This window comes from Sciurus carolinensis, unplaced genomic scaffold, assembly GCF_902686445.1.
Source record: "Sciurus carolinensis unplaced genomic scaffold, mSciCar1.2, whole genome shotgun sequence".
Lineage (NCBI taxonomy): Eukaryota > Metazoa > Chordata > Mammalia > Rodentia > Sciuridae > Sciurus > Sciurus carolinensis.
Window position 1 is genome coordinate 1,445,648 of NW_025920155.1, and position 19,209 is coordinate 1,464,856.

Genomic DNA, 19,209 nt, shown 5'->3' on the forward strand with positions numbered 1-19,209 from the left:
CTGAGGTATAGCAGAGCTCTCTGTCCCTTCCCTCATTTTCCTTTACTCTGAGTATTGGATCTCCTCACTTAGTAGAAGGACAGTTGCAAGTAATTAAAAAAAAATCCTGCCAACTGTGAGTTAAATCACAGGGCAATTATTCAAGTCCCACAGAAAACCCAGAAGAGGGAGCTCTCGAGGTTGGATCAACATGCAACTGAAAGGTCAGTCTTTCTCCTCATGCCCATCATCTTTTTTTTTTTCCTTCTAACTATCAGTATTGTATTTAAAAAAGGTTAATATTAAAAACAAAGAACCATTGTTATCTTTGAAATTAAGCTTCTTGAACATATTAAGCCTCCTTCTGTCTGCGTTCTTCTGCCAATTTATTCAGAAATTTCTTTAATTTCTGATAATGAGGAAGGCTGCTGCAATGAGTATTCTTTGCAACTTCTTCATTTGTATAAAAGAGTGAACACAGCTTACAGTAAAACCCTGTTTTAGGTATCACAGTCTATACCAACAGGAACATTGGGCTGATATGGTCCAATTCTATACTCATCTGGGATTGTATAGTCTTCCTTGTTTTCATCACTTTGGCCATCTGCATTTTCACTTGTATCTTTGTTGGGGTCATCAGCAGTCTCAGCAGATTAAGCACCTGGTTCTGTATTTTCCTCATTTTTTATTCCATTTTCCAATTCTGCTTCATTTTCTTGATCAAGTTCCTCAATCTTGCGCACCTTTTTAAGCTTTTTCTTTGCTGCTGCTGAAGCACTGGCATTTGCATCTTTTTTACAGCTTTATCTGAAGGCTCCTTTTTCCTGTCAGAAGTCACATCACCTAAATTAGTAAGATCAGTCTCATCTCCCACAGAACTGCCACTTTCTAGAAGTGCTGCTGCTTCTTCTTCATCTACAAGTAGCTCATCTTCAGATTCCAGAAGCATATTAGGTTCCTGTTCTGTCTGGTCATCCTTTGTATCTTTCTCACCGTCTTCACCTGATTTCTCTTCTTGTTCTTTACCTTTGGTTGTACTTTCAGTCTTCTGAGAACCATCAGTTTTAGATTTCTTATCACTAGGAGATTCTTTGCCATCTGGAGAATAAGATCTTTTCCAGGATTTGTCTTTTTTCAGTAAGTCAATGCCTCTGTTGGGAATCCTCAGTACCAGTTTTTTATATTTCTCAGAGAGGTCAACCTTAACACATCTCCCCTGAAACCAAAGGGCTTTTTTCAGACAATGGTCAACCATTGCCATTGCATCTTCTCTGGTCTCCATCTCAATGAAGGCCTGACTTTTCATCCTCATCAATATGTAATTCTTTATTTTCCCATAAGGTTCAGCAAGTTTAAGGACTGCACTGTTAGAATAGCCAGAATGGGGCAAATTGCTGAGATGCATCACATGTCCAAGCTCTTGCTTTTGATCAACTTCTGATCTGGCTTCCCTTCAGGTTTCTTTATTCTTTTATACTTCTGGGATAAATGAACTCTCACTGTTTGCCAAATACTAATGCTGGTGTGGTTGTATAATAATCCACTGCAGCCTGAGCATCTTCTGTTGTTGCCATTTCAATGAATGCCTCATTAATTTTATTTAGAATCAGATGATTTGAAATGACTCCGAAAGGTTCCACTAGCTGCAACAGTTGATATCTCATTTTTCCCATGCTGAAAATCCATGATGTGAACAACTCGACTAGTTTCCACTCTGCCTTTTTGCATGGGTCTTGGTTCTTGAAGATTCCCATTTCCAGCACCCAGATTTCCTCTTGGTCCAACTGCTGTTCCCCCAAGATGAAAGGAGGTGGGTGGAGATCCCAAAATTCCTGGTGCTGGATTTGTAGACTGCTGGAGCATGAATGGATCACCCATTGTGTGTCCTGTATCATTGTCAGGATTCCATTCTGGGTAGATTTCAAGAAGAAGCTGGCATCAGCGACTGTGACTTGCTCCATTGATATGTTGACTCCACTCCTTATTAGAATGAACTGGCAAATCACATATAGAGCACAGATGGGGATAACCCTTCAGTAAGAGTCCATGGAAGTCTTCAATATTGTTACTTGGAGGAGCGCCCCTCTTTTTCTCAAAGAGAGATCTCTCTTGTAAGGGGCCAGGACCACATCCCATTCTCTCATACTCACTGTCAAATTTATGATAGTTATGCGAGGTCTCACCAAAAAAGGAATCATCCCTACACCTTTCTCCATCTCTTAATCTGTCATCTTCATAATCCATTCTGTCATAATAACCAGATTCTTGAGAACGACTTCCATGGTCATAATCAAGCACTGGGTTGAGACTAGGACCACGATCATCAAAACTATCTCTTCTAAAGTGCCTTTTTTCTTCCCAATTATCCCTAGGTACTCTGTATGGTGGCTCCCATTTAGCAGATCTGCCATCTCTACCATAACTCAGTGTAGGGCCTTCTTCAGTTCTCCTCCTTTTAAGCTGCAGAAGGATTTGGGGCAAATTCTCAGGAGTAATCTTGTCCTCTGGAGAACGACTCAGTTCATCTAAGTCTCTAGCAGACAGACCAAAATGTTACTGGCCTGGTCTGCATCTCCACAGTGTTGAGAAGACAAAGAGAGTGGACCTCTACTTCCAATGTTAAATATAGACTGCAAATTATGGGAAGAAGTACTAGCAGAAGACAGTGCACTATGAGCTCCTTGTTGATTCAATGAAGAACTCATTCCAAGATTCATTAAACTAGCAAGGCGTGCAGTACCCCGGTTCATCCATCCAAGAGATGCTGGCATACTTAAAGATTGGGTAGCAGCAGCAAGAAGGCCTATTCCTGCTGCAGACAGGTCACGCCCATGACCCTGTGTGTCCCTACCGAGAGATGACTGCTGGAATGACTTGGACATTGTAGAACTATCTCTTGTCTATTTTATAGATTAAAAAAAAAATTTTAAGATGGCCAAAAAGAAGGCTCAAACTAGAAAGCTAAGTTACTTTGCTTCAAAAATGGTAACGCCAAGAAAAAGGATCAATAAGAACTGTAGAATCTTCTTCAAGCTGAGAACCAGCAGACAACTCTTAGGGAAAGGGAGAGGGAAAAGGAGAGGTACCTCTCTCCCAGCGAGCGGGACGCGGAGGCTCCCACAATCCCCTGCAGCAACGGCGCTGGTAAGAGGTGGCGGCAGTGGCTGCAGCCCTCATGCCCATCATCTTGAGAGCCCTGGCTTTGGTCTTCAGGCCTGTCCTTCCACATTGCCCACACATGCATGGTGTCTATACATGGAATCCAAAAATATGGAAGGGCAAAGGTGAGATTCGCTCCTCACGAAGTCCTCTCTTCAGACGAGCACAGAGATGAGCTGGAAGCTGTCGTTGACCTCAACCTATGGCTGCAAGCTCCGCTGAACCAGTCACTGGCACAGTGAAGGGAATAAATCTTAAACCAGTTGTGTTTGATCTCTAAGAGCCAGGAGTTGCCTTCTTGGGGATGAGGGCAAGAAGAGGGGACAGGCTTTTGGCCAGGCACTAATATACCTGTCTACATTTTGTCCGCGTACTTTCTACATGGACAAAATGATAGGCGGAAGTACTGCTGAATCCTCCCTCCAAAGAGGATGCGGGTAAGCATCATCCCAGCCCACCACATCTGGGGACACACCATTGTTTTCACATGGTATGAAACCCGGGAACCTCAAGAGGGAAGGGGCATCCATAGGTCCCCAGGGCAGCAATGGAGATGACTTGGCAATGAAGCTCTTGACTCCTGTCTCAGAGTCTTTCCAACACTGCAATTCCTCTTGACCTAGGTAAAATATTTTAAAAGAGCATTATAAAAAATATTTAAGGGTGTTAATTTCACATTTTTCTACCATAAAAAAATTAATTGCCTTTTTTGATTAGAAGAATTGTATTCAGACTCCTCTTGAATGAAGCAGTAGAAGCAAACACATTGAGCCACTGCAGGATGCAGGCTGTGATCCAAGAACACCACACATCCACCCCACTGCCACGGTCAACCTGTGAGATGAGAGATGCTGTCATCTCAGTTTCAGAGGGGAAAACTGGGCCACAGAGATTCAAGATTTGTCCAGTGTCACATAACTATTAAACTAGAGAACCCAGATGTGAATCCAGGTAACTTGGCTCCAGATGAACAGAGCATAAAGATATTCAGCATCCATGTGCCTAACACAATGTACTAAATCTAATAGGCAATAAACTTACCCAAGAAAATGACTGGTAATGTTACATACTACAAATGATTAAAAATATAATTCAGACAAGAATTGGAATTGATGCAATCACCTCATAAAATTGTTTAGTACTATCAGTCAAATCTGTTATTGACCCAAAGTAAACATAGATATGTGCTGCGATTCACCAACACCACCCCTAAATATACCCAAATGAATTCTGTGTGCACTTTTCCCAAAATCCATGTACTACAATGTTTAAAACAGCAGTAGTTGTAACAGTTAGAAAAAACTCAAATATCCAGGGGTTGAATAAACTAAGCTGTATTACACACAGACACACACACACATACATACATGCACACATTCAAAATATATAATAATAAACTATCCAATAAAGAGAATGAAAAACCTAAAATTACACATAAAACAATGAATAAAATTGGCAATTAATAGAAACAATGTTGAGTGAGGAAAAGCCAGAACCATGAAAGCACATGCTCATTCTGCAAACTCATTAATGTAAAATGCAAACACAGGTCAGGGCCTCTGTTGGTGTGGACAAAGGCAGAGGAAGATAGGAGGATGAGGAGCTGCTGAGGGGGGGTGATTCTCTGAATGGTTGTGAGACAAGTGTGCTCAAAAGGCACATTCACCACATGGGCAAGGATGACATGGGTGAATCTCTACACACATGATCTGCTGCAATGAGAAGATTGTAGAGGTGGTAGACTCCAGAGCTGGAGTGGACTGTTTCTCTGTATCACCTGCCCTTTTGAACTTTTGCTTTATTTCTTCTTAATTTTTTTCTAGGCAAGATTTTGATATCAAAACAGTCTATGTTTAATTTATTTTTAAAGTTCACCTTTCAAAACAAGATTTCTCATGGTGAGAAATGAATCACCCTCTTGTCATTGCTCTTGGCTTCCTGTTACACAGGTCTGGTAATGGGCAAGAAAGCAAGAACTCTGCTGCAGCTGGAGATGGTGGAGTTCACTTTACCCTTCTCAGGCTCTCCTGCAGGATGGGCTTGCCACTGGCTCTTTCATGCTCTGGATGGAACTCCAGTGTTTTGGTCCACAGATGAAATTGGACTTTGAACCTGTTCCTATGCAGGGATCTCCTTATGGAAACTTTGGTGGCCACCATTTGGGTTTGGAACCTGTGGGGTTACACTCTTGCTAATGTGCAACCAAGAGGGCAACCAGGGTGGAGAGAGGCAGCTGCCTGGGAATGTGTGGGTATGGGGCACCTACCTTGATGGCAGTGGACACACCCTCCATTAAACAAAATGTCCAAATATGTCCAGCACCTTAAAGGCTGCACAAAATGTTCAACTCAGAAATTCTACTTCTAGAAATTATCCCAGAAAATAACTAATAAGCATTCCCTCTTCCATTCTGTGTGTTTCTACATTATTAATGCTTATGATTAACACAATTTTAACTCAACTTGGTGAAATAAGAAACAAACTAAAGTTCCCACATAGTTGTTGTAAATAATTGCAAAAATAAGAACTATTTTGAAACCTATAATTTTCTAGCTGACAGTGAAGTAAGAGTCATTTCCTGATGTAATTGTGGAGATGAGATTTCTAAAGAAATGTGTTCATGTTTATCCTGGAATTCAGAGATCAGCCTGGATTTATCATATCTTCCAGGAACCAAATTATCTCCAGTGGATCACACAGGAAGATGTGTCTGAATTCTGTTATTGTGACTGACAATATATTAATTTATTTTCTCCACTTTATTATGCTTTACGCTCCCCAATGAGAGTTTTTTTTTTTCCTTTTAGTAGAATAAGCATTATTAGGTCAATGGATTGATCACATTTGTGAATAATTCTTTTTTGGAAATCCAGAGACATCTGCCTTAGCTTCTTTTTTCTTTTTTTTTTTTTTTTTTTTTTTTTTTTTTGCGGTGCTGGGGATGCCTTAGCTACTTGAAGCTGTATCATATGCTTGTGGGTTCTGCTAAATAGAGTCTCTGGGCCTTCCTCTCTAGATAGTGGAGGAATCGAGGTCATTATTGCCTTTGGCATTTCTTCCTCCTATTCTGGTCTGCAAGGTCATTTCTTTAAGTTAGAACCTCATCAAAAGTTGCCTAGCCAGTTTGCAACTGCGGACAGCTCCAGGTGCGGGGGTGTGGGGGCTCGGGGTCTGGGTCGCGGTCCGTGCAAGGGGTTGTCATGCGGGCGGCCTCCCCACTGTGGCGCCGCTCGCCAGGACCTGGCACCTTGACATGGTAGACTGAGGTATGAGTTTGTCTCGAGTACCAGGTGGACTGCTTGGAGAGCGGCCCCAGAACGCATACAGGGTGCGAAAGAGCCATGTGGGCTGAAGAGGGGAGCTGGACCTGGGCAACAGCGGCCCGTCAGAGCCGAGGGGCCTCTGGATACTGGCGAGAGAGTGGCGAGCACCCTTCTGCCTCTGCCCGACTTTTTGAGGTGGATCGTGCACTTTCTTTCCCTGGGGCAGATGTGTGCACACGTCGCCAATGACGAGGGTGTCGCCACAGTTTTTTCAGGTAGTGCCACAGCCCTCTATACGTGGGGCACGTGCTTCTGCCTGGCTCCCCTGCAGGGGAGGCTGCGTGTAGTCCCTTTGCTAACGTGGCCCTGCTGAGTGCACAGGTTTAGACTCTAGGCCTTGGCTTGGGCAACTGCAATTGTAGGCTGGATTTCCTTTGTGAGGTGAAAATAATTAACTCCTGCAGGAATATTCTCAGTATTGTGGGTTGAGTAGTGAGAGATCCCAGCTGCCGTGCCTTGTGCCTCGTGAACATTTCTCCTATTTAGTTCAATCTTAGAGGACTAAGATCACATGTGCTCTCCTTTTTTTTTTTTTTTCTTGGTCCTCTTCCCTTACCCACTTGACTGCCAGTACTGCTCATCTCAGATGTCACTTCCTCTGAGCACCCTCCCTTCTTATCAGGACTCATGTGGGTCTCACAGGGTCATTTCCTTAGCCCTATCACACCTACTATCATTGGTAGTTCAAACTCTCAGCATCCTGACAGTGGGGCCTACATGATCCTTAAGGTCCTAAGGATGTGGGAGTCACTGGCCTTCTCTCCTGCTTCCTTTCAGGCAGCTGCAGCTGGGACCTCCTCTCTGGTAGATCAAAGAGGAGGAAGCAGGGATGTCTGCCTTAGGCGCTGCGACTCCAGTACCTGCATCATCCTGCTGACAGTTACAGTGGCCGGATCAGTTTTCTGGGGACCCAGTTCCCTCCAGAGATGGCAGCAATGGCCCGGTTTCTGGGATACCTGGACAGGAGCACATTCAGAAAGCTGCTGAAGCTTGTGGTCAGCAGCCAGCAGGGGACGGACTACCGAGAAGCCATGCAGTGCCTGGGTGCCAGTTCCAGCTTGTCAGAGGAGTGACTGGGTGCCCTGCTTTCTGGCACACATACACTTCTCCAGCAGGCCCTCAGGCTTCCCTCCCCCAGCCTGAAGTCTGACGCCTTCAAGGACCAACTCCAGGAACTTGCCATCCCCCAAGACCTGGTTGGGGACTTGACCAGTGTGGTGTTTGGTAGCCAGCGCCCACTCCTGAACTCTGTGGCACAGCAGGAGGGTGACTGACTTCCCCACATTGCTGACTTTAGGTGGAGGACTGGATGTGGTGATTTCCACAAGTGCCCTGACCTGCTCCCTGTAGTCAAGCATGTTGATGCAGCTGAAGCTTTCTGATGGGTCAGCATACCGCTTTGAGGTTCCCACAGCCAAGTTCCAAAAGCTGCAGTACAACATGACACTGGTCCTGAAGGAGATGGCAGATCTGGAGAGGAGGTGTGAGTGCAGACTGCAGGACTGAGCCTCCCTTGTCAGAGCTGCAGGTGGTGCCAGAGTGCAACTTCCGTTTCCTCTAGTTGGATGCTAGACTGCATACCACCCCTCCAGTTGATGGTCTTGACTTCCAAGTGTGGTAAGGTGGTGGTCTGGGGTCCAAATCAGAGCCCTCTGAAGACACCATTGGTTGCTCAACCTGACCCCACCAAGCTTCTGACCCTCTCTGCTCATTTGCTTTCATAAATGCTGTGTTTTGGTGTGGGCACTTTCATCGTCTGTCTTAAATCCCTGTGCCTGTGGGGCTGATACCATAGTGGGATGGGAAGAGGGGGAAACTTTACAAAGTGCATACAAAACAGTGGTACAGCTCATCAAGGCATGACAAGTGCACACTTAATGTAGAGCAGGATGGGATGTGGGCGGTGGGGAGGTTTCTGCCACTGTAAGCTAAGTCGTGGATGGAGAGCATAGTATCTAAGCACACATGAAGGATGGGAGCAGGTGAGTGCAGTCCACTGAGGGACCAGCTGGTGCACAGGTGGCCAGTGGAGAGAGACCAGGTATAATAGATGTCATGTACCTGCAGCCAAGTAGGAGGAGGTCATTGGAAGGAGGAAAAGCTGGGGAGGGTACAGAGGTCAGGTCTGAGAAATTCTGCTCAAAGGACTCTGACTGAAATTTAAGCCAAAGGAGAAGACATTGAGGGATTTTAACAGAGGGTGTGCTCTGGTGATTGTTTTAAAAGGATAGCACTTCTATTATTTAAAAGGTTAACATTATCCAAGGGTGGTGGTACATGCCTGTAATCCAGACCCTTGGGGGGATGAGGCAGGAGGATTGCAAATGCAAGGCTAGCATCAGCAACTTATTGAGACCTTGTCTCAAAATAAATATAAAAAGAAAGGACTGGGGCTGTTGCTCAGTGATAGAGTGTCCCTAGGTTCATTACCCAGTTCCATGAAAATAAGTAAAAGAATTGGGCTGGGGCTGGGGTTGTGGCTCAGTGGTAGAGCGCTTGCCTAGCATGTGCAAGGCACTGGGTTCAATTCTCAGCACCACATATAAATAAATAAAATAAAGGCCTATTGCCAACTAAAAATTTTTTTAAAAATATGTCTAACTGGGGCTGGGGTTTTGGTTCAGTGGCAGAGCACTTGCTAGCATGTGTGAGGTCCTGTGCTCAATTCTCAGCATTGCATACAAATAAATAAGTAAAGGTTAATTAACAACAAATTAAAACAGTGTCTAACTGGTATCCTTTAGGTTGATGCCTCCCTGCTTTGCAACTTTGGCATCAGATCTATTGAAAATAAATTAATCTGTCACACCTGAAATTCCAACCCAGGGTCAAAGGCAAAGGAAAAAACACTGATCATCCTGACTACTAGTACACTGAGTTATATGCCCAGACCTCACTAAATCTTTTTTTTTCTATTATAATGAGTTTATAGACACACTAGACTATTTCTGCTGACTTGAAATTTCTATTTAAAGAGTGCTTTAGAATACAGTTTTTATTGTTTTTTTTTTTTTTTTTTTTTTTTTTTTTTTTTTTTTGAGAAGCAAGAAGGGAGATAGGGGAAGCAGGTTGGTTGACTGGTTTGATTTCACTAGGCTCATTGGTGTAGGACTGGCAGAGTGACCTAGGGCAAAAGACCCCTGGAGAGGATGTGGTGGAGGCATTGAGCTGATTAGCTAGTGCAGGTGTTAAAGAAAGACTCGCCATTCTCTGCTTGCTCTAAGAATTAGCCAGCTCTGGGTAGGGTGGTCCCTTTCTGCCCAGCAAGGCCTGGATGAGAAAGCTTCAGAAAACACACTAAACCATACATGGCTAATATTAAGGGTCATGCCCCCTGTGACTTGGGAGCCAGAGGTGAGACTCACTCCTGTCCTGAAGCCCCACCACCCTGGAAGGTGAACTCAAGTGTTCACATGCTTGGAATTCAGGGCACAGAGGTGCATGGGAGAGAGATGTGACCCTATCACAGGCCTCTGAACCTCTGCCATTGCTGATCAGGTCTCTTCGATTCCCCAGAGCTGGGAAAGTAGGTTTATATATATTAGATGTTCAGTCAGAGGCAGTCACAAACAACAAATGCGGTGCTTTCCTTAATTCAGGATGTTTATTAGTTAAGTCAGCAAAAAAGTCCTTGAGGGAATGAGGGGCACAACTCTGGGGCAGTCAGAGCAGGAATTCAGTGGCCTTTACCTAATTGAAAAGTGGATCTAGGTTGCAGTGAAGACCACCACTCTTTTTCTTCACTCCTGACCTGAAAAAAGTAATGTCTGCTGCACACTTCCAGTATCAGTGTCCACTGTACCACTTCTGTGATTTATGTGATAAAAATTAACTCTGGAAATAACAGCTATAATCAACATGGAAGATTGTGTTTTCCAAAAATGGCCACAATATGCTCTTCCCAAAGCTTGGAGTTATTGTTTGTTTTGCTTCTACCTCTCCCTCTGGAGTCAAGTGAGCTTTTGTGACTGTCCTGAAGGATGAAATGCATTGAAGTTAGCCTGGATAATTGACAATTTTAGCATGGAGAAGGCAATTCAACCTCTGCCTGGTCATCTGTGACTCTCCTGCTTTGGAATCCAGCTATCACACTCTCCAGAAGTTCAGGGGCCACTTTGGAAAGACACAGCCAAGGTGAGGGTGGTGTTGACATCTCCTGGCATGTATATGAGGAAGACACAGGGCCACTCCTTAGCCTTCTACTGCCTGTTCAAGGTCCAGAGGAGCAGAGATGACCAAGTCCCTCCACCCCCACTCAAGTGGAATGAAATGGGGGAAATGGACTTTGTTCTTTTGAGCCACTGATTTAAGGATTTTTTTAACATAGAAATAAACAATGCTAAAATAAAGTCTGTAGCATGTAAGAATTCTGTTAATTATTCATACAATTATTTTTTCTAATCAATCTCAACTATACCCTATAGCAAAGAGAAAAATTTGAAAGTGAAGAGCAACCTTGAGTGTTTGAAATATGTTAAATTATGAGTAAAATATATTCTATGTGAAGCAATACTTCTTTAAAAACTAATATATAGAGAAGTATAAATTTTTATTTGTGCTAATTTCACTTTATGTGAACACATATAAATTTTCTATGCACATCCATCTGTAAGTTATAGATAAATTACCATAGAAGGATTACTAGATTTGTATCTATCACCTGTGGATTAGATATAATATATTAGGTGCAGATTAATAGATTAATGCCAATTTGCTCATAATATGTAGATTTACTAGAAATTAGATACAAACTTGTGTATTATATGCAGATTAATATAACTAGATGTAGATAGAATCTAAATATATCAATATAATTATATTACTACTTCAGATTTATTCTTTTGGTTCTATAATCAGGACAAAATAGTAAAATCTTTTAAGTTAAATGGTATTAAAATTTATTCCTATATTTGATAGTAATTGAACAGCTTAAACATTATAAATTTTGCTCTTTTATAACAAATAAAAAGGGTAATAATTCTCAATCAACAAACTTGTTGCTTTTTCTACTTGGGAGTTCGGGGGAAACATATCAAGAAGCCCAAGAGCCAGGTGCAGTGATGTAAGCTTGAAATCCCAGCAGCTTGGGAGACTGAGGAAGGACAATCATGAGTTCAAAGCCAGCCTCAGAAAAAGTGAGGTGCTAAGTAACTCTGTGAGACCCAGTCTCTAAATGAAATACAAAATAGAATTGGGGATGTGGCTCATTGGTTGAGTACCCCTGAGTTTAATCCCTGGTACTCCTCCCCAAAAAAGGAGCTCAAGAGCAGATAAAGAAAAATTAATTGCAACTGCAATATACCTGTTACCAACACTTTTAAAAAATCTATTTTTAAGAGTACAAAAGATTTTTTTAAGCAAGAGGGATTCTCAATTCACTTTGAAATGATGTGCCTATCTGGCTTTACACTACCTCTCATGTTCATCAGTTAAATGAGAAAAAAAATCTTAAATAAAAAGTTCATCTTCATTCTTCACTCTGAATCAACAAACTTTCTTTCTATTCAGTTTAACCCACTTAATATCTCTTTTTTCATGTCTCCTTTTTAAAAAAGCAGCAACGGTTCCTCCTTTTTGAAATAATCTTTTATTTAGTCAAGTTAACCAGTATTACTTAGGACATCTGTAGGATAAAATGTATCTACTGCTCTTCATTGTGATATCTATAAACCATGGACACCTTCTTTCTTTAAATTTTTAAATTTGTTTTAATTAGTTATACATGACAGTAGAATGCACTTTGATACATTATATATAATGGAGTATAATTTTTCATTTTTCTGGCTATACATGATGTATAATTCCACCAGTCATATAGTTATATATGTAGATAGGGTATTAATATCTAATTCATTCTATTATCCTTCTCAATCCCATACCTGCTCCTTTCCCTTCACTCCCTGAGTCTGAAGTAACTCCACTCTTCCCTAGCTCCACCCCCCCATTGTGAATTAGCATCTGCATATCAGAGAAAACATTCAGTTTTTGGATTTTTGGGATTGACTTATTTTCATTTAGCATGATATTCTCCAGCTCCATCCATTTACCAGCAAATGTCACCATTTCAATCTTCTTTGAGGCTCAGTAATATTCCATCGTGTTTGTATATGTGTACATCTATCTCTATCTCTATCTCTATATCTATATAAAAAATATATATATATATGTATATATCACATTGTTTTACCCATTCATCTCTTGAAGGGCATCTAGGTTGGTTCCATAGTTTAACTATTGTGAATTGAGCTTCTATAAACGTTGATGTGGCTGTGTCACTGTAATATGCTGATTTTATGTCCTTTGGGTAAAACATATAAGTGGAATAGCTGGGTCAAATGGTTCCATTCCAAGTTTTCTGAGGAATCTCCATACCGCTTTCCATAATGGTTGCACCAATTTGCATTCCCACCAGCAATGTATGAGTACTCTTTCCCCACATCCTTGCCAACATTTATTGTTTGTATTCTTGATAATTGCCATTCTACTGTGGTGAGATGGAATCTTAATTTTAATTTGCATTTCTCTAATTGCTAAAGACATTGAACATTTTTTTATTATATTTGTTGATTCATTGCATTTCTTCTTTTGTGAAGTGTCTGTTTAGTTCCTTAGCCAATTTATTGTTTTCATTATTTGGCTTTTTTGGTGTTAAGTTTTTTGAGATCTTTATATATCATGGTGACTTATGCTCTCTCTGAGGTGCATGTAGAAAATATTTTTCTCCCATTCTGTATGCTCTTTTCACATAATTGATTATTCTTTTTTTAAGATGATTTTTCTCAGTGAAAACATGTCTGAAAGAATAGGAAGACAGCATATTTCCAAAGCTGAGATTTTGTGGTTGGTAAATACATATTCCTTCCTTCAGACAGAAGGTTATAATAATATACATCAAAACATGGAGCAATCTGAATATTTTAAAACAGACCCCTCTATAAATTTCTTACATGATCCATGCCTGAGAACCAACTGCATGACTGTCAGCACCCTGTGTGTCCAGGAGTCCTTCTAGAACTTTCCACTTGTGTACCTATTAACAATGGACTGATGTTTTCACTTGTTAGCTACTTTCTGTAAGAAAAATGTCTGTGACCATTACTGATGCTCTCCCTTCAAACTGGTACTAGCAATTTGTTTTATTTAAGGAAAAAACATCTCGAATAGAATTCAAGAGGATATAGTTTGTGTTTGGGGTTACTCAAGTCAAGATTTCATTCTGGAAAAGAGGTTCAGTAGTCTGAGCCTAAGGCTTTTCCTTAGGCCCAGGTCGTTTGTGATCTCTGAGTTTCACCAAGATGTTCATTCTTACATATACTTTTCTCAAAGTTCAACAGACAATTCTTGTTTTGTTTGCAGGATCTCTCACAACTATTTGCTTTGTAATTTGAGTAAAAAACAAAATGCACTCATCTTTCCTGTGACCCTATTGCTTTCTTCATTCAAAGGCTGTCATACCATATTTTAAGTTGTGTGAACTTATTATTCAACTCATTTTCCAATCAGCTGTAGCTTTTGGGTCTCAAGGTCTTTATTAGCAGAGACCTTTAACCCCTGGGTAAATATTTTTATGCAAGTGGACATTTTGGCAATGAAAATAGGAGAAGCAAATTGAATGTGTAAACTTTCAGATAATATATGCATATGCCTAATCTTCTTTTAATATTTCAAATTCCTGAAACAGAATGACATTTGAATGCAATTCCTTGTAACATTCTTTATTACATTTTTATTGTAACTGATTTACATATTTTTGTAAATATGTAAATATGTAACAATCTAAATATTTGTTCTTGGTATTTGTTCACTCTAAATTCCAAGGCACACTGATGTTCCTCCAGGGATATATGAAACTTTTTGTTCTTTAATGCAATTCTCTGATTAATATATTTATTTTCACTCTGGATGGCCATAATTAGCGTGAAAATGGCTAATAGGAAAAGTTACTGAATTCTTAATTTTTTTCCCTGATATGCCTTGTGACATCTATTTGCTGGTCAAAGTTACAGGTTGCTCAACTCAAGATCCTGTTGGTTGCCAGGATATTTTAAACTGTCAATGGCATTTATTATCAATGAGTATGTGTCAATGTGCAACCTATTTTCCAATCAGCTGTAACAAATGTGTCTCTGAGTCTCTGTGAGCAGATATCTATAGCCCCATGGGAGGTAGTTTTAAATGTGTACACATTTTCTCAGTGAAAAGAAGAGAGGATAAATTCTTGAATACATAAAGTTTTAAACAAGTAAATGATAAAACCCAAAGACTACTCATAGGGTCAAGGAATTTAGTCAAGCCTAAGTGATTGCCAGGGGATAAAGGAAACAGGGAGTATTTATACAATGGAATAAGACTCAGCCATGAAAAGAGTAATATTCTTGTTTTCAGGAACATGGATGGAACTGGAGAGCACTGTTGGCAGAAATGAGCCAAGCACAAAAACACAAATGTCAAATGTTCTCAATCATTTATGCAAACAAGCAAGTCAAACCTGTCAAAATACAGAATGGAACAGGTAGTAGAGATGACAGAGGACAGCAGGTAGACAGACAGCATTTAACAGGGACTTCCAGGGCCTGGCAGGGGGGAGAAGGAGAAGTCAAGGATAGAGGGGTGATGGCTATGTTCACACCTTGTGTGGAAATAGGACAGGGAATCTCATTAATGTTCAGGATTACTATGAAGCTATAATAATTTTAAAAGTATATATTATACACAGTGCTAGAGATGTTGCTTTATTTCCATTCTTATATTTCCAAAATCAGTTTATTTAAGCATATCATATGTCAGATGTGCATTTGACATTAACATGCTTTTCTGTGTTTTGCAGTGTTCTGGAGCACATCTGTTAGGCTGCTTGAGAAGAGCACATTTGCATGTGCGATTGACATTTGACTAGGTGTTTCACCTCAGGCCACCTTTGCTTAACCTCATGAAGAATGCTGCAGTGCAGAACGTTGTTCAGTGGATGCACATGATTACAACAAATCACATCAAAGCTGCTTTCTCAAAGGGTTCTAGATGGCTTGTAATATTTAATACTCATGTTTTAAGATCATATCCATAGGAATAGTTAGTTGGTAAATCCTTATTCAAAATTAGTATATTTCTTTCCTTTTTTCCCTTATTCTCTCATCTTTGTCTTTTTCCTTTTTTTTTTCAAGAGTCTTTTTTCCCCTCTATTCTTCCCTCCTATTTATTCTTTAATCATTTATGTCAGGTGATTTCTCAAGTGTCTAAAATTACCATTGATCAGGGCAAATACCATTTATGTGTTTTCTTTGATTTATAAATATATATACATGCATATATACACATATAGGTAAACATATTTATAAAAATATAAGACCATCTGATATATATATGCATATATATATATATATATATCACAGATAGAGATTCTTATTTATTTTCTGTGTAGCTTTTTATTTGTGAATGTGCTTCTTTGCACAACCTTTCCTGCTGATATTAGTCAGTCTTCTATTCCATATAAATCACATGTTACTGGAGACAAAACCCAGACTATGTGCTCCAAGCAGGCATTTTGCTTTATTATTTATTACTTACAAAGATATAAGGGAATATTCCAAAACTTAGAGACTGGAAGCAACAGGTATTTCTTGGCTTATAGTTTATTTGAATCAAGGACCTGGGAGTGACTTAGCTGATGGTTCTGGCTCAAGGATCTTAGGAGGTAGCAAAGAGGAGTCGTCAGTGTTGCTGGGATCTCTAGCTTGCCATCACACAGACTGACCGGCTCTCCTTACAGTGGCAGCCCCAGCTCTGTCACTCAAAACCCCACAAAGCAGCCTGTAGACAGCTGCTTTCCTCAGAGAAGGCAGAGGCTCCACACAGCAGTCTTTCTGCAGCCTGGTCTGGAGCAGAAGTCTCTTCATGTTGACTGTAGTTCTGTTCCTGGGAGGAGAGCCATGGAGTCACTGATTGAAACCAGACCAAAAAGGCAGTGATTGAAGGAGTGCATGGATCCCCTGATTTGGGGATGGCTGAGGGTCATGTTAGAGACATCTAGGTTCACCTTGTGGAAACTGCTGGAATTCCGGGTGGAGGCAAACCAAAGCAGTTATGGTATTTCCATCAAAAATGGAAAATTAATTCCTCAAGTAATTCCTGGAGTTGGAGCTATAAACAGAGTGGCACTTACAACTGGGTCTTCTTAAATACGTCTTCTATTTCCACCAAAATGACCAGAGTCCAAGGCATAACAAGAATATCTATAGGAACATCACAAGGGTGTTGAAAATATCCAAATATTCTGTGTTATCAATGTCATAGAAATAAATTGTTACCTAAAGATACATTTTGATTTTAGTTTTCCTAGTACATTTTCCTTGTGATTGTTAATGTCAGTGTCAGCTGTCCTGTAACTAATCCCATGGTGTGCCTTGGTAGATGTGACACTCATTGGTTTGGGGACACATTTCTGCCCTCAGTATAATGATATTCTGAATCAAACATCATTGCTTCAGGTTGGTCTCTTTTTCATTGGTCTCACCAACCAGAATGAAAACATTCTGGGAATAACAAACAGATCTGACTCATTTTGTTTTAAACTTAATTTTGTCAGTTTATACATGTGGCCCAGATAAATTTTTTAAATTATTCTTAAATGAAATTACTTTGACATATATTGCTAAAAACTGGACACAAGAAGCAATCGTGGCAAGATATTTTCTAGAAAATTTTCTTTGAAAATAAAAGACACACTCAAGTGGGAATTTGGGGAACATTTAGAAAATACCAAAGCCTAGTACTTTCCATTTCCAGTCAAGATGATTACCCAATGCTAGACCACCTCTCCTGTGGAGAGCAGCTATGCATTTGTGTAACTTACAAAAAGAAGCAACATCAATTTCACCATACCCAAAACTGGTGTGTGTGAACAAGATCTCAAGACAACCCATTTCCAGCTGCTGAGAGCTCCCTTCAAGGTTCTCTATTGGCACTATTGCTGGGTGGTCCATTGTCTGTTGCCAGATAGCAACACCTCTGCCAACAAACACAGTTGCTGAGAATAACATGACAGCCTACCTTCCTCCTGAAACTTTACCTTGGCCAGGCTCACCTAAGCTATGCTGATGGTGAGCTCTGATGTGTGACTGGAGGCACAGCATCCCTGAACATCCACACAATCCCATGGAAGCAAGTCCCATGGCTTCATCTATGCTGCATGTGGTTTCTCCTGGGGATGCTTTGCTTCCTAATAAAAAATACCAAAGAGTATGGAGAAGGTTTGCCCCAATTTACATCATAGAAATGGTTGACACATCCCTGTACCTGTTATTCTGCCAGGTATTGTTCAAATACCGTTTTGATATTCTTTTTCTTTATTGGAATGTAAATCTTTTTTTTTTTTCTTTTCTACATGCAATTGAAAGCATCCTAAATTGGTATTAGTTTGCTTGTCCTAATGGTCGGTGGGCTAGGAGCTAGCCAGAACAGAAGGTCTACCCTGTGTTGGACATACTGTGGGGCATGCTGTGAGATAAGAAGAAGCTAATGTCCATTTTCCAGCCCCAGTAGTTGTGGTTCTCTTCTCTGCTCCTGAAGCTAGAAGCTTTAGTGTTCACCTTCATTCTTCTAAAAGCTAAATTCATTTCTCTCTGTCCAATAAAGCAACTTTCCTCTAGGCTGGTAACACAATTCAGTTTTTAAACCAAGATAAGTCTGGTTTTGCCTCTCTGTATTTAGGTTATTTAGTTTGACTCCTACAGAAAACTAAGCTTGGTTATGATGGAATGAGCAACTGCAGAAAGTTCAGTGAAGGTGAATGTAATCACAGGATTTGCTTAGTTTGGTAGAAAAAAAAGTGGATTGGTAAGCACCCATGCTTATCCACAGAAGAAAAAAAGGCATCTACAAAAGACAGATTAGAGTTTAAAAAAGAAGGCTCAACAGGAAAGGGAATTTGAACATTGACTGTACATTTGATGGTTTAGAACACATTTTCTATTACATTTAAGAATATATATAACACCATGTTTTAAAAGAGTCCTTTTATCTTTAATATAAATCAGTAAATATTTATGGATTTTATGTTTTTAAAGTTTAGAAGGGATTTTCAACACTAGCAAACTTTTTGGATTTTTTAATAAATTTTGGTATACATTTTATTTCCTTTTCTTATTAGAATTAAATTGATCCAGACTAGGGATGTGGCTCAATGGTAGAGCCTCACCTGGCATGTGTGAAGTCTAGGTTTTCATCCCCAGCAACATTAAAAAACAAGTTGACTAAACCACAATAATATTTGCAATGCAATTCAATTTTTCTACAACCATAAAGAGAGGTCATAGTCATTGTGATTTATTCCTAAGTCCTCAAATGTTTCTCTTTTTTTTTTTTCAAAAAGTTGCTAAACTTTAGGCCCTTGGCCCAGAGTTTTCTTCTGGTTCTACAGTGTTGTATTCTTTAATGGCTGGTTTTGAATTCTAATGTACCTCAATGGCTTCCAAATGGAATGTTTGGTCACATTGAGAAATCTTTATTTAAAAATCCTCTGAATGCTGTAATTGAATAGACATATTTGCAAGGCTCTGTGCCATGCAAAATTGTAAATAGTGGTGACAATGTAATTTATGCTCATTATAATACAGTAGCTTATTATGGCTCAAGTTTTCATTCCCTTAATTAGCAGAGCTCATCTGTTTCCTATTGTACCATCATCTGCCCAGAGAAATGCTTTGCATATTTAGGTTGGTGCTGAGAATCAAGCTTGGTAAAGTGCAGATGA

At 40.2% G+C, this 19,209-nt stretch overlaps 2 pseudogenes; one reads left to right on the forward strand and one right to left on the reverse strand.

Moving 5' to 3' along the window:
- Window positions 1-331: 331 nt before the first annotated feature.
- Window positions 332-3,082, reverse strand: LOC124974589 (matrin-3-like; annotated as a pseudogene).
- Window positions 3,083-7,290: 4,208 nt separating this feature from the next.
- LOC124974583 (COMM domain-containing protein 5-like) lies at window positions 7,291-7,967 on the forward strand (annotated as a pseudogene).
- Window positions 7,968-19,209: the final 11,242 nt, after the last annotated feature.